This window comes from Acomys russatus, chromosome 6 (assembly GCF_903995435.1).
Source record: "Acomys russatus chromosome 6, mAcoRus1.1, whole genome shotgun sequence".
Classification (NCBI taxonomy): domain Eukaryota; kingdom Metazoa; phylum Chordata; class Mammalia; order Rodentia; family Muridae; genus Acomys; species Acomys russatus.
The window spans coordinates 83,327,309-83,342,471 of NC_067142.1; the positions used below are offsets into that span (position 1 = coordinate 83,327,309).

Consider the following 15,163-nt stretch of genomic DNA (forward strand, 5'->3'; position numbering starts at 1 on the left):
CTCTGTTTCTCAGCCCTAATGAAATTCACACTGGGAAAACTTTTTCCCACAGAGAATGTTGAAAGAAGGCATCTGGCCAAAGGCTTGAGACAATGAGAAAGTCTTGGCTCTGACTATTGAGAGAAGCCAGGCCGAAACTGCTATAAAAGAGAGTTAGAATTTTGACATAACAGTACTTGGTTAGATATTGTTAGCTGTAGAAAGGTAAATCTTGTTTCTTTATAATCTGCTTTGAAAGTTATAGAAGGTGGGCTTGGAACGTCATGCTTTACAGATATTTTACAATAGAGGACCCCTTGGCAGTTAGCTCAGGCTTAAATAGCACACCTGTTGGTTTGGTTTCAAGCTATGTTGCTATGACAATCATGTCAACACAATGGCTTTAGCCTGGGGAAATTTATGTTTCAAGTTTCCTGAGTTTAAGAAATAATAATCAGGTCACGCTGACCATTGCTTAGATATTGATTGACTTTTGCTGTATACTTTATTGTAGGTTATACAGAACTGTTTGCGTTTCTTTGTTAGATTGTCTTCTTGATCTGTTGATATTTAAGTGTTCTGTTGATTGTAAAAGATGAGAAAATCATGATATAACCTGTAAAGAAAAAAAATTGAACTTCACTTAAAACAAAGTACTTGGGTTGGCCCAAGGAGAAAAGGAAAAGAAGAAAAATAAAGTTCTCCTGGGCTGGAAGACATTTCAGTTTGCACTGCATTTATGCCTAGGCCAATTTTTTTTTTCTTCTCCATTCCTCAACCTCTCCTCAACAACTAGTCCCCCTGGCTGGCTGTTCAACCTACAGTTGCTTTCCCTTAACCAGATGTCCACCATCTGCTCAATTTTCCCTACCATGGAACCACCAAGACTCTCTCTTCTCTCTTTCCAGAGCTGGTCTGAGGAATTCTCACCCCTGCTGTTCAGCACCTGTACCCTAAATAACATAGGAGTAAATTGAGCTAGATATGGCAGCAAGCTGGAAGCATAGGTTCACTTGTTTGCCTCTGCACTTGACCAGGGATGTGACATGAAGCTCATGGAGTTCCTGCCGTGACTCAGGTGCCACCCCTGACACTCAGGACACCCGTCCACTCTGAACGAAAATAACAATGGGAGTAATGGAGATGCTGGTGATCTCAGTGCTTTTCCTCTTTAAACATGTCTGAGACTTGAGGAAACATTCTCTTTTTATATTCTTTGCAGACTAAATCAAATAATCTAAACAGTGAAGTGTGGTTCACCTTTCATTCCAGAGCCTAACGAGCAAAAGCAGCTTCCAGAACATCTCATTTAGCAGGTGGTAAATATAACTGCTGATTGGGATCAGCACTCTGATTGGGATCTCTCGTAAACATAGGACGGCCAGGTAGAACTTGTGTGAGACGCCTAGTTATGTTGCTGTCTCCACAAAGGGAAGTATCATGAGCCAATGCGGGGGTGGGGGAGAGAAACAATAAATTTAAAACATTAAAAATTCTTAATCATAAAGCATAGCCACTGAGATGCCCACTGCACTTTTAACTCCATCACTGCATACATACCAAAGCCAGACTCAAGAAAACTGAAGTGCAGGCAGTAATTAGGTGCCACAGCTTGAAGAGGTAAAACACACACTTTCAAGTACCAACTGCTGACATTTGAAATTGGGGTGTAAGCATGTGTCCTTGCCGCAACTATTATTCTAGGACAATAATTCTGAACTTATCAACTCCTGTCAGCCTCAAAAAAAAAAGGATTGAGGAATGAGGACATGATGGTTGGAATGCCCCCCCACAGGCTCCTGTTGGAACACTTGAGCCCCATCTGGTAGCACTGTTTTGAAAAATTGGAAACAGAGATTTTGGTTGGGTGACACACAAGTCACCAGGGGTAGGCCATGAGGATTATATCTGAACCCTGATTCTGGTCCTAGCTCTGCTTCTTGATCTACCAAAAATGTGAATCAGCTGTGCCTTAAAATCTCCCACCATGGACAGAGGCACCCCAGCCACCATGGATTTGACCAGGAAGGCGAAGCTGTGAGCCAAAGTGAAACTCTCCTTCCTTAAGATGCTTATGTGATGGATGTGGAGTGCCATCCATATCACTGCCTGGAAGTGATAGCAGTCAGGATGTTCAGGTGAAAGCGTACATCACTGAAACTGTAAGAGGCACCCCTAAATCCAGATTATGTGCAGGGGCCTATGGCACCTTTAGGATGCATCTCTGCTATGAGATTAGATATTGGTACATTCAGACCGAACTATTCTAGTCTAATTTTATATTGGATAGGATAAGAGATTAACAACAGTAACTAATAACAAAACCCAGCTGTGTTCAACAATGTGTTATGATAGCAGCAAAGCCAATGCTCTCGTCTGCTGTTGTGACTTTCATGACCTCCCAGTATATCCTGGATTCTATAGGCTACACAAGAAATACTCTCAATTTATTTGTTGCAAACAAGCAAAAAGCTATCAAAAATGCAAATCATTTATCCAGTAGCTGTTGGTGACTACTGGTGACTTTTTATTATTTCTGCCCAATCTAAGTGATATTTTTCCCATGTGAAGAATTTCATTATTTTCTAAAGTTGGTTTGCCTCAATTTCCAATGGAGGGTGGATGGGTGCTCTAAGCCCTGGGTTAGGAGATGACAGGAGCAGATCCACCTCATATTCTCTGACAGGAAACATTTTGATCTAGAAAACAATGTGTATCAGGAACTCAACACTGACTGAGAAGCTTCTACGAACAAGTCATGATGCTCTGCCACACATCTTGGGATTATTTTCCCAGTTAATTGTCAAAGTAGCAGAAAGGAATATTATGACATAAATGTGCCAATGCTTGGGTACAGCTAGTGTCTAACAGTAGGACTGTCTGATCACAAGAGCTGGCCTGTGGCAGTAGAGACCATCCATCTGCACTTAACACACATACACACACACCGACATATTCACACATACTCACATATTCACACTCATCTACATACATACACTCACACTCTCTCACACATACTCACACACAAACTCACACATTCACACACTCACATGCTCACATGCAACACACACACTCTCTCACACATACTCACACTCACCCTCACATGCTCACACATAGGCTCTCTTACACATACTCACACTCACACACACACACTCACATACACACACTCATACATACACTCACATATACATTTTTATCTTACACAGACACATTCTCTCTCTCTTACATAAACACACACACACCGCTCACACTTGGGATGAGATATAAGCATACATGAACATCCACTTCTCCACTTTCTAAAATGTGTTAGGAACTTGTAAGTTTTAATTTCTGAATGGATCCTGGAGAGGTGGAGGCTGGGAAGAGCATCAAGACGGTTCTGTTACACTATGCTCTACATTGTGGTCACTTGTGTACTTCTCACTCACTCCTAAAATATGTGCAAAAAAAAAAAAAAAAGAGCAGCGGACATGGTACACTCACAAGGAGGGAGGCTGCTCAGATGACATTTACCCTAAATCTATTATTCTCTTCAAAAGCCAAACCCTGACACCAAAGACTTGAGAAAAAACTGTGAGGCCTCCCAAAGAATTCTCAGAGAAATAGCCAGAACACACTAGCTCCTTGTTTCCAGGACCATACAGGGAGAGAATGTGGGGGCATCTCCCACTCAACAGAAGGTGGCGGGCTATCCTGTACACCTTTCAGGAAGCAATTAACGCATGCTACTACCCTAGCAAGATGTTCACACCTCAGAGCAGGAGACCTCAGAGGCCCGCATCCTTCTCTGGGCACACAGCTTAGAAGCAACCAACCAAAAAAGAAAAATGTCAGCTGTAGAAACTGGAATGGAAACGTCACGTGTTGGATCCCATTAAAATCATCGTCTCCCATAGCATGGCTAGAGGCTGAGGCAGAAGGATCGCGAGTTCAAGGCCACTATGGGCTACGTGGTAATGCTGTCTCAAAAACAAGTAAATAGTTCAATAAAATTATTCCTCCTACTCTTGGCTCCATCTCTGGCCTGTCTCCCTCCTCTTCTTCACAGGCTGCATCACTTACTTTTTTTTTTTTTAATTCTGTGTCTTACTAGATGGTTGTGTTTGTTATGTTTTAACCTTATAGAAGCTGTCCTATGAATTCAAGATTAATATTATCTGAGTGAATGAACGGTGTATCTTTGAAGATGAGAGGCTGCAGAACCCAAACATGGCCGTAACGACAGTAGATGAGAACAGGCCCTCTTGCCTATAGACCCAGGAGCCAAAGCCAACAAAAGCTGAGATGACTGGCACCTAAGACAGAAACAAAGGAGACTCTGGGTATAGTTCAGTGTAGAGCACCTGTCCAGTGAGGGAGAGGTCCTAAGTTTGAGTCCCAGCACCAATAAGAAAAAAGGTAAAGGAAAATAGAATAGAAAGATAATATAAGACAGATAAGAAACTGAACGTGCAAATGTAAAAATTAAAACCAGCGTTTAAGTTAATAAAAATCAGAGGGCAGAACAGAAATGGCAGAAATTCTAATCAATGTTTACACTTACAGACACAAAAGCTTCCCAAGAATTATAGAAAAATAAGCCTGAGGAGAATTTTAAGAAGTAAACAAGAGGATTGAGAATAAAAAAGAAACATAAAAATTATCAGTGGCTGAGTACAGAAAATCAAAATCAGAACAGAATCAACAAATCTACAATGAAGAAAACTTTTTAAAAAATAAGCTAAATAAATGAAGCAAGTGAAAGATTAAAGGGAAATCTATAAAGCAAAATATGATAAGGTTGATTTACAGAAACTATCAGGGCTGGGGATATAATTGGATCAGCCAGGTGCTTGTCTTAATGAAGACAGATATATAAAAACCATGTAAAAAACAGGGTGTGGTCTACACATGTAATCCCATTGTTGGGTAGGCAGAAACAAGAGGATCCCTGGGGTTTTCTAGTCAGCCAGCATGCATGCACAAATGCGTGCATACCCACGAGTGTGTACACACACACACACACACACACACACACACACACCACAACTGACTCTACATACAATAAAACAGGTAGGTTACTAACACAGTGTGCTCAGGAATATGCTTTCCATAGTTAATTTATGTCCCCTACATAAAAGTAAGAGAAAGGCAATCGAGGCTACACAGCTGCTGTCCCAGGTAGAAGCCTGACTGAGACTAACACACCCATTACAAGATAAGCCTGGAGACTTTGCTGTGAGGTTGCTTCTCTCAGCAACATCAGAAGCTACACCAATAAAGTGTCACCAATTAGGCCATCCAAATGTGAGCTGAACGAGAATGACACTAATAGACATGCCAAACTACAAGAAGAAACACCCATGAGATCTCAACCCTACACAAAGAACTTCAGGCAACCAAATAAAGCTGGGAGCAGGAGAGGTGGTCCTCCTCAGAGAAGAGCTCACCAATCGGTTGTCCACTGCCAAAGCCAGCCTTGACAAGATACGTACAAGTACCATTATATAGTAGACACATGAAATATATATGTACATGAAAATATACATACAAGTACCAATATACAACATATAACTCAACAGTTTATGTTTTTTAATACATACAAACATACATATATGCACAAAACAACAATTGATGAAAACAGAGGCCATGAATTGGAGGGAGAGCAGGGAGGGGATAAGGAAGGTTTTGGATGGAGGAAAGCGAAGGGAGAAATGTAATTAAAATATAATCTCAAAAACAAAATAAATAGATAATCCTGTAATGAGATTTTCATGCAGCACACAGTACCATTCCCCTCAGTTTAAGTAGCATCTTAGATGTTACACAGTATGTTACAATTCAAATAACCAAAGAACCCTGACTTACAGCATAACTCAATGGAACATTTCCTTTTACAAAAGCCAAGTGGAACATTATAACCACAGGTATTTAAAAGGACAAAACAATCAAGCATGGTTTTCTGTACCTTAGAAGCTCACATTGAAAGAATTAAGTCATTGTTCTGTCTTCTAATTGAAAGACTACTGTTTTTCAAGCACAGATATGCCAACCATCTCAAGTTGACACAACTTCCATAAAGTCTACTGGGCTGTGTTAGTTACTTGTCTCATGGCTTTGACCTGAAAAGAAGCAATTTACAGGACAAAGGGCATATCCTGGCTTACAGTTTTAAGGGATACAGCCCATCATGGTGCAGAAGCCAGACAGCCAGGTAGGGAGGATGGCAGCTGAAGCTGAGCTGCCAATCACACTGCAGCTTCCATCAGAGAGCAGAAAGCAAACAGGAAGTTGGCATCAGCTACTAAGTCTTGTCCTTAGTTATACGCTTCCTCCAAGGCCTCACCTGCACAAAACAGCTCCACAAGCCTGGGACCAACTACTCAGCTATAGTCTACAGGGTACACTGCACATTCAAATGCCAAAAGCTGTCATATCATGCATCAATGAGTCAATGGTTATGGTATGACAGTAACTATGGCAGCCAACACAGGGAAATGTTCATATATTTGTAAATACAAAAAAAAAATCATTTAAGATGAGGACACAATTCATTTCACTATTTTTCAATGCTGCCACACAAATGGTTTCCTTTCTGTACTGACAGAGGCAAACATTTATCTTAGCTGCCTTGATTTATGTTTCCTAACATTTCCATAAATTTTAAAAAGCAATTAACACTTCCCATTTTCAGACCTTCACAAACATTTATGAAAGTCAACAACAGACACTATAAAAAGACAAATAATTTCCAACGTATGATTTATGATCATTGGACCCATAACATTTTCCATTTCTATAACTTAGCACCTTTTTATACCTACTTTTGTTTTATGATAATAAGCCTACGTGACTCCAAAAGAATATATTGGCTTCTTTTTCTGGCAACTAGATTTCACCTTATTCCCCTTCTCAGATTATTTTATTTTAAACCCTGAATGTCATGGCTTCACACTGGTAGAACTCTAGTTTTCTGAAGTATACATTGCTAATCATGTTTAAAGAATTCAACTTAGAATCTTGAAGTTGGAGACACAAAACGTCTGACACTATGATGTTACTCTGGACATGTCAGACCTGGGGACAATGGGACTTTGTGTGTTTACTTAAGCTATTATGAAATATCCTTTGTGATTTTTTTTAACTGAATTGTATGCTTCCCTACTGAGATTTAGCTATTTGTTTGCTTTTTTAATGTTTTTACTTGTTCACTGGTCTTTATTGCGACTGGCTAGCATGGAACTTGTTAGGTATATGATGCACATGGCAGTCCTGAATGCCCCAGCTTTCTGAATGCCAAGGCTACAGAATGAGTTCTTGTGCCGTGACTGCTTTGATCACCTTAACTAATGCAGAGACACAGACAAGTTGAAAATATGTACAGCACAGTCTTGTGTTTCCAACCCAGTAATAATAAAATATAGACTCATTAAGTTTTCCATCGACATGTTTATTTAAAACATTTTTTCTTCATGAAAATGGCTTTATGGAGAGATGGCTGAGTATTTAAGAGCACTTACTGCTCTTGCAGAAGACCTGTTTTCAACTGCTAGCATCCACACAGTTCCAGAGCATCTGTCATCCTCTTCTGGCCTCTATGGGCATTGCCCGCACATCATACATACATGCAGGTAGGCAAAACACTCATACACATAAAATAAATGTATTTTTTAAAAAAATCTACTCTTGATTACACTTATTTCCCCACCTTTCATACCAGCGTGAGTTATACCCAGTACATACTGCCCTGTGTCTCCATTCTTGGCTCCTGTAACAGGCTTGTAAACACCTTTGTAGTTTCTTGAACCACAGAGGTACCCAGAAGAATCTTTGAGTCTATTACGTGGACCCTAGCCAGTGTGGTGGCTAGGTTTGATTGTCAACTTGGCATAATCTTGAATCACCTGGGGGAAGGGCCTTTGATATGTCTGTGGGGGGTTATCACTGAGATGGGAAGAGATACCCTGAGTGCCAGTGGCACCATCTCTGGGCCCTGGACCGGATGTAAAGAGAATTATGGTGAGAACTAGCAAGCAGGCACACATTCGTTGCCCTCTTTTCTTGGCTGGACCCCACGTGACAACCGTCTCAAGCTTCCCCTCATGGATGGACAGTTAGCTCTAGGAGGCATCTCTCCTATCCTCTGGGAAGGTGAGAGGGACCAGCAACGGGCACTGTCCATGGTGCATGTCTAACGAAGCTGCTGTGGGAATCTCTGAAATACATGGTTAAGGGTTTCCACTTCCACATATGCCTGGAGGATGTGGCTCTACACAGGACGGAGGCTCCAGGCCGTCTCACACAGCTTGCCCTCTGTATATCTGACTGCATATGTTATCTTCTATTCTATCCTTTATAATAAGCCAATAAATGTAAATTGCTTCCCTGAGTTAGTAAGCAACTCTAGACCAAAGCCACGGAGGGGCCTGAGTTCAGAGCAAGTCTTTCCAAGGATAGGAGTCTGGACACAAGGGGAGGCAGCCATGGATCTAATCCTTGACCTGTAGAGTCTGTGGTTAACCCAGGAAGACGGCATCAGAACTAAGTTGAAGCAATGTCCGATGGAGCAGTGCTTAGTATGAGAGGGAGGAATGCAGGTGTGGTGTGAGAGTTCAGGGGAGAAAGTTTGCTCAGTTTTCCTTTATAGCTTTCTCTCCTTTGTCCTACCAGGATGCCCCTTTCCTCCCCTCTTTCTCCCGCCCCCCACTGTGTACGTGTGTGCACGCGTGCGTATGTGTGTGTGTGTGTGTGTGTGTGTACACACAATGTAGGAATGGTGTGCACACTTGATTACATGGATGCAGACACATGTATGCAGAGGCATGTGCACACAGGTCAAAGGACAATCTCAGGTCAGGCCTGAGTTCTTCCACCTTGTTTAAGACAATGAAGGTGTCTGGTTTCGTTGTTGTTGTTGTTTTCTCTTGTTGAAGGGTCCACCAGGCTGGGATCCTCCCAATCTCTGCCTTCCATCTCCCCACAGGACTGGCAGAGCTACAGATGCTTACTGCTGCTGAGTCTAGTTGTTTGTGGGTTCAGAGGACTTAAACTGAGGTCCTTGGGTTCCCATAGCATCCACTTTTACCCACTAAGTCCATCCAGAGACCAGCTATTGTTTTCCTTGTTAGCATCTCCAGAGAGGGCGGATAGGTGTGTCCACCAACCTGGACACCGTTGTTGTTTTTATTTCAAGGCAATGTTGGAAATGAGAGGAATGAAAGGCTAGGAGACAGAGTGCACTTCTGACGGCTGGAGCTTTGTCTTCACTAGCAGTATTTCTCCAGACAGTTTAGAACCAAGAGCTTCCCAGAATTCCTTTCTACCTACAATGAGTCAAGGCTGCTGCACACACATCACAATAGTGAGCACAAGTGTCACCTGTCAAGGCTGCTGCACATACACCATGATGGTGAGCATGAGTGCCACCTCTCAAGGCTGCTGCACACACACCATGATGGTGAGCACGAGTGTCACCTGGTGTCCAGGCTGCTGCACACACACCACGATGGTGAGCACGAGTGTCACCTAGTGTCCAGGCTGCTGCACACACACCCCAATGGTGAACATGAGTGTCACCTGTCAAGGCTGCTGCACACACACCATTATAGTGAGCACAAGTGTCACCTGGTGTCCAGGCTGCTGCACACACACCATGATGGTGAGCACGAGTGTCACCTGGTGTCCAGGCTGCTGCACACACACCATGATGGTGAGCACAAGTGTCACCTGGCACAGGTTCTTGCTCTGCCTTACGTGCTACACAACAATGCCAACTTTCCACAAGTAAGACTGCACTGTTCAAGAAACCTTCAAGAAAAAAATGGGCGTAAGCAGATGCATAGTACAATCACCAGCAAGGTAGGTGAGCATGACCCAACGTTCCTCTGTGCCTTCCTTATTACGTGAGACACCACTTGCATAAACAGTGTTCTTATACACAACCTGCCCAGCTTTAATCACATTCAGAGCCATGACTGCCTGTGTTCTGCTCTGCCAGATGTGTTGTACACTTTACACCCTGGGACTGATAGTGCTCTGTGCCAGAGCGGAGAGAACAGGGGATTAGGAGAAACAGGTGAGGGGTTTATTTGGGGCATGAAAATCCATTGTTTTTTTCATTTCAGGGGCAACTTTTATGGTTTGTTTATTTTATTTCGTGGGTATGAGTGTTTTCCATGCATGTAACAGTATGTGCTGTGTTCAGGGATGGTGGCCACTGAGGCCAGAAGTGGGTATCGGATACCCTGGAACTGGAGCTACAGATGGTCGTGAACCACCATGTTGGGGCTGGGAACTGAGCCTTGGTCCTCTGGAAGAGAGAGCAGCCAGTGCCTTTAACTGGTGCATCATCCCTCCAGCTCCTCTTGCGGGTGATCTCAAGGTCACAAGAGATGATTGTCATTGCTTTCCAGATTGTGCATTATTGAAAACTGCACAAAATTATGTACAAGTGAGAGAAAATATGCTTTTTCCTGCTAACAAGCAATATTGATGCTGAGATAATGCTGGAGGTGGTGGAGGCTAATGTTTAGAAAATCCCAAAGGATTCCAAATCCCTTTTCATGTAGGACAAGGTACACGGTGTCCTCTGCAAGCCTCCTCTTGCCTGGTGTGCACGCATACACAATAAGAAGAAAGCGTGACTAAGTCAGCTCATGCACCGGGCGGTCTGCAGCACTGTGCATGGGAACCCAGCTCCGTCACCCATCCAGCATGATGCTGGACTCCACAAATCTAACTTTAGCCACAGGGCATCTTCTCTGACAGGTGGGAGGGGGGATCTTCTCCTCTTCCTTCCCTCCTTCTTTAAATAATACATAAACTTGCATGCAGGTTTGAATATGAAGAACATGTGTTAACTTCCTGATATGAGTTTTACTTTCATTAATTTAATGTAGGGACAGAGTCATAGAGTCAGAGACCCAAAACAATTTCATTTGCATTTCCACATTTCAGTATAACAATACCAGGATTTCATATCCCACTCTCCACTCAACTGTGGAGAATGTTCTGACCATTGACCATGTCCCCTGGAGGGGGAGACCTGGTGGCACTCAGAGGAAGGACAGCAGGTTACCATGAAGAGACTTGATACCCTATGAGCATATACAGGGGGAGGAAATCCCCCTCAGTCACAGTCATGGGGGAGGGGAATAAGGGGACAATGGGAGGGAGGGAAGAATGGGAGGATACAAGGGATGGGATAACCATTGAGATGTAACAAGAATAAATTAATAAAAAAATAAAATAAAAAATAAAAAAACAATACCAGGATTTCATGTTTTTAAAATAATAATCCTCTTTAATAAGTTTTTAAGATATGTGTCCAAGTTAAAAGTTGCTTTGCAAAATTACTCATCTTTAAGTTGCCTGAAAGAACCTTAACTTTCATTTAAAATAGACTTAAAAAATTCGGCATGCAGCTCTCTCAGAGACTGGTGAAATGCCACAGACACATGAGTGTGCTAAATTAGTAAGTTAGCACGCAACACTCAAAGCTGCAGGAACCTCACCTTCTGGGGAGCCTTCGTGGCAAATTCTACACCTCTGCTTTGGGACTCCTCATCTCCATGTGCAGGTAGAGACTCCTGTACTGACTGCAGAAAACACAAAACATTGGCACTTTCCCTCAGAGCTACAGGTTTATCACTCTCCACTCCATGCAAGAGAAAGGGTACCAGCCAAAGCCAAAGCAGCAAAAGAAAGGGCTTTGCAATTTACAGCACTCTCCCTGTGTTTCCAAAACTTGTTTCTCCTTCCTCTTCTTCATCTAAAACTGCTTATAAAGTTACTCCAGACTAACTGACCTGCCTTCCTTCCTTCCTTCCTTCCTTCCTCTCTTTCCTCCTCCTTTCTCCTCCTCCTTCCTTTCCTCCCCCTCCTCCTCTGCCTTGCTTTCTATGTTTCTCATCACTTAAAATGTGATGCCAAACTTATAAAACGAAAGTTTGCAGCAAGCCAGACATCAATATCATAATATCTTTAGCAATTCAAGCCATGTAAAATCAAATGGAACACCCATTACTGGTTAAAACAAATATAGAAATCGCACAAACCATAGGAACTAAAAAGCCAAACCTAATCTCAACACCCTGGGGGGCAGAAAGTGAGTGTTCTTGTAAAGATCCCACTGAGGATCTATGCCGTGGCTGTGCCCTCTGACTGAACTCATCTTTCCGCTTGTCTTTACAAGACTGACTTCTTTTAATCCTTCAGGTTTCAGATGGATGTCGCCCCCTCAGAGCGGCAGCAGCCTCTTTGGGAGAGCCTCCCACTCGGTGCTGGCTGCTCTCTGTGCTCAAACATCAGGTTCCCTGGAGCGTTCACCACAAACACCCACTGTCTTGTTTATTAACGTCCTCATTGGTAGCTGGTCTTTTTGAGCCCAATGCAATGACCAGAAAGTAACATAACTGAGCCAGAAGAACTAAAATATAACCAAAAGGAAGGGAAAAAAAAGTTGATGGGGGCGGGCTGGGGGGATGAAGTACTAACATGAAGCTTCCTAAAATAACACAGCATTTAAAACCTTGGCTATTTTTTTAAACTTGATTTTCTGAATAGGATCAACGAACGCTCTCGATGAATTACAAGTCTCCTGTCTAAATACTGCCTTCACTTTCAGCATTCCCAGTCCCTTCTCTTCATCCTGTTAGTCACCGAGACTGACTGCCCCCCTTGTGTAATTCTGCCAACCCTCTGTCTCCCTCTGGTCCTTCCACATTGACTCCTGTCATCCCAGGTGATGCTCCGGTGGCTCCTGCGTGCCACTGTCCTAGCTTCCTAATTGTTCTGTCCGCTGAGCTGGTTTTAATTTACTCTTTTCATGAAAGATGTATCCTAATGTCACTGTCATCTTCTATTTTACTTTTTTAAAAAAACAAATCAATGTTTTATCTTAGTAGGTGCAAAATCCTCAAATATCAATTTACATTCTACGGCTTTTTCCCTCCACCTCTGGTATTTCCTACTGCTCCCTTAAGTGATCCTACAGTCTACACAGATGTTTACCTGTCCATCCCCAAACCACGTCAAGCTCACACTCGGGGCTTTAGCTTGATTCCCACCACAGGCTGGGCAGTGCTTCCTCTCACCAGAAATGTCTTCTTTGAAGTACAGTTACAGTTTACATCCAACATAGATAGACCTGTCTTCAGCTCTGGCCCACTCTTATCTTTCCCACTTCCAACCACACTGCAAGACCAGTTCCATGTAACATTTGACTAAGTGACACCTACGGTTCCTTTTCATGTGTCATTTTTATCTCCACTGTGAGACTGCAAGCACTGTCTGTGTCCTTGCTTCCAAAGGCAGCAAAGCAGCAATGGTGCGATATAAACGACTGAGACTGGTACCATGTCATCCTCAGGATGCGGTCCTCCAACATCAGCAACTGCTCCAGATGACCCTCAGACCCCTATGGATGTCTACCTTCATCTTTTCCCCTGAGCCCATTATGCCTGGAATTCTCTCATCCACATGTATTACCTTGTGAATCACTAACTCTTTTTCCAGTCTTAGAACCTCACCTACCAACCAGAGGTCAGTGTGCTTTGCTCTTTCCTCCCCACCCACTTACCTGGATATCTTTAAAGTACTCCATGGACTCCCATTGCTCTTAGATAATAGCACCTGGCTCTCCTAGTTCTGTTTACCTGCCCATCAACCACCCTGACTCTTTGCTTTAAAAGTTGGGGTCAAGGACTTTGACTCCTGGCAGCAGAGAAAGCATGCTTACCATCCACTGAATAAATAAATATACAAACAAGCAAACTGCTGATGAACAAGCCCTGAGTTTAGTATCATAGCTATCAATTTAATATCAACTAGCATCCATTGAGCCATAGCTCACACAATCTAAGTGCCTATTTGTTTTCAATTGTAAGACCCATTACTTTAAAGGAATGAGTTTATTTATGTCTACGTGTCTGTGTGTGTATGTGTGTGTGTGTGTGTGCATGCGCACGCGCACGGTGCGTGCAGGCACCTGTAGATTCTGGAAGAGCTCCTGAAACCACTTACAGGAGTTGTGACCTTCCCAGTCTTTGCCAACCTGCATCCTCTGCAAGAGCAGCAAGTGCTCTTAACCACTGAGCAATCTCCCCAGGTCCCCCCAAATTATTCCTTAGGTACCCACTATATCTCAGAAATTGGGGGGCTCAGGGGAAAATGAAACAGGCAAACTCCCTTGACATTATGGACCTGGCATCCTACCACCAGCAGTAGGCATGGACAGGGTTGTGGTTGTTTTGGTGACTGTGTTGGAAACAGGGAGAGCCAGAGTGAGCCTCATCAACCAAAGTGATATCGGCTCTTCAGTAGCAGCTAGCAAGGTGATTGGTTAAGTCTGGGTTTGCTTTAAAAGCAGGGCCAACTCTGTGAGCTGCTATGGAAAAAATAAAGAGTGTTCAGAGACAGACCGCACAGTCAGCAGCCGTGGAGTAGAATTTGGGGAAGCTGGAAGGATCCGATTTTAGAAAGGGTGAGTAATTTGGAAGCAATTCCTTAAGTTTGGGTCTTAAAGTTTAAGACAGCACCTTGCATAACTAACCTTCCCCTGAACGTCGTTCCGAGGTATAAGTGGCCTGGCTCATGCTTGCATCTTAAACTGGTAAAGTGAAATAGAAAAGGCACAGACATCTCAGCCCACATCATGACTGCATGAAGCATCACCTTCATAGGACACCCTACAGAAAATACGGCAAGTCACCTGCTCAAACTCTCCCAAGTTCTACTCTCAAATGGAGCAGTGCAGTGGGTGGCAGGGTACAACCTGCATGGCTGAGAAAGACGTAACAGTCACTAGAGTGGCGGTGTTAGCAAAGCTGACACTTATTTTTTGAATTGCACAGAATCAAAGTCTGGGTGTCACACAGGCACTGAGCCAACTCTTCATCTAGTCCAGGGTCAGAGAGGATGGCCTTGACACAGAAATAGGAAAGACCGTGAAGTAAAAGACCCCAGAAGAAGGGGGACTCTGAGTGGCTTGAGCCACGTAAGGCTACAAAACGAGACTGGATCAGTAAAAGACAGGGCTCCCAGGCAGCTTCCTAAGTAGCCCAAATAACCAGCTACTGTGTTCAAAGGCTATAATTTGGGGGTAAAGCTGGTAACAATGGTTTATTTTTTCTTTCATGCACTGAAGTATGTCTGTGAAACTTACTGAATTTGGGGATTCAAAAAAAAATGAGACTGTTTATAAACA

General features: G+C 43.1%; 1 protein-coding gene across 3 annotated transcripts in view; it reads right to left on the bottom strand.

Annotated features, from left to right (window-relative positions):
* Positions 1 to 15,163, bottom strand: part of Kcnk2 (potassium two pore domain channel subfamily K member 2) — a 151,983-nt gene that overhangs the window by 65,411 nt on the left and 71,409 nt on the right. The window lies entirely within an intron of this gene.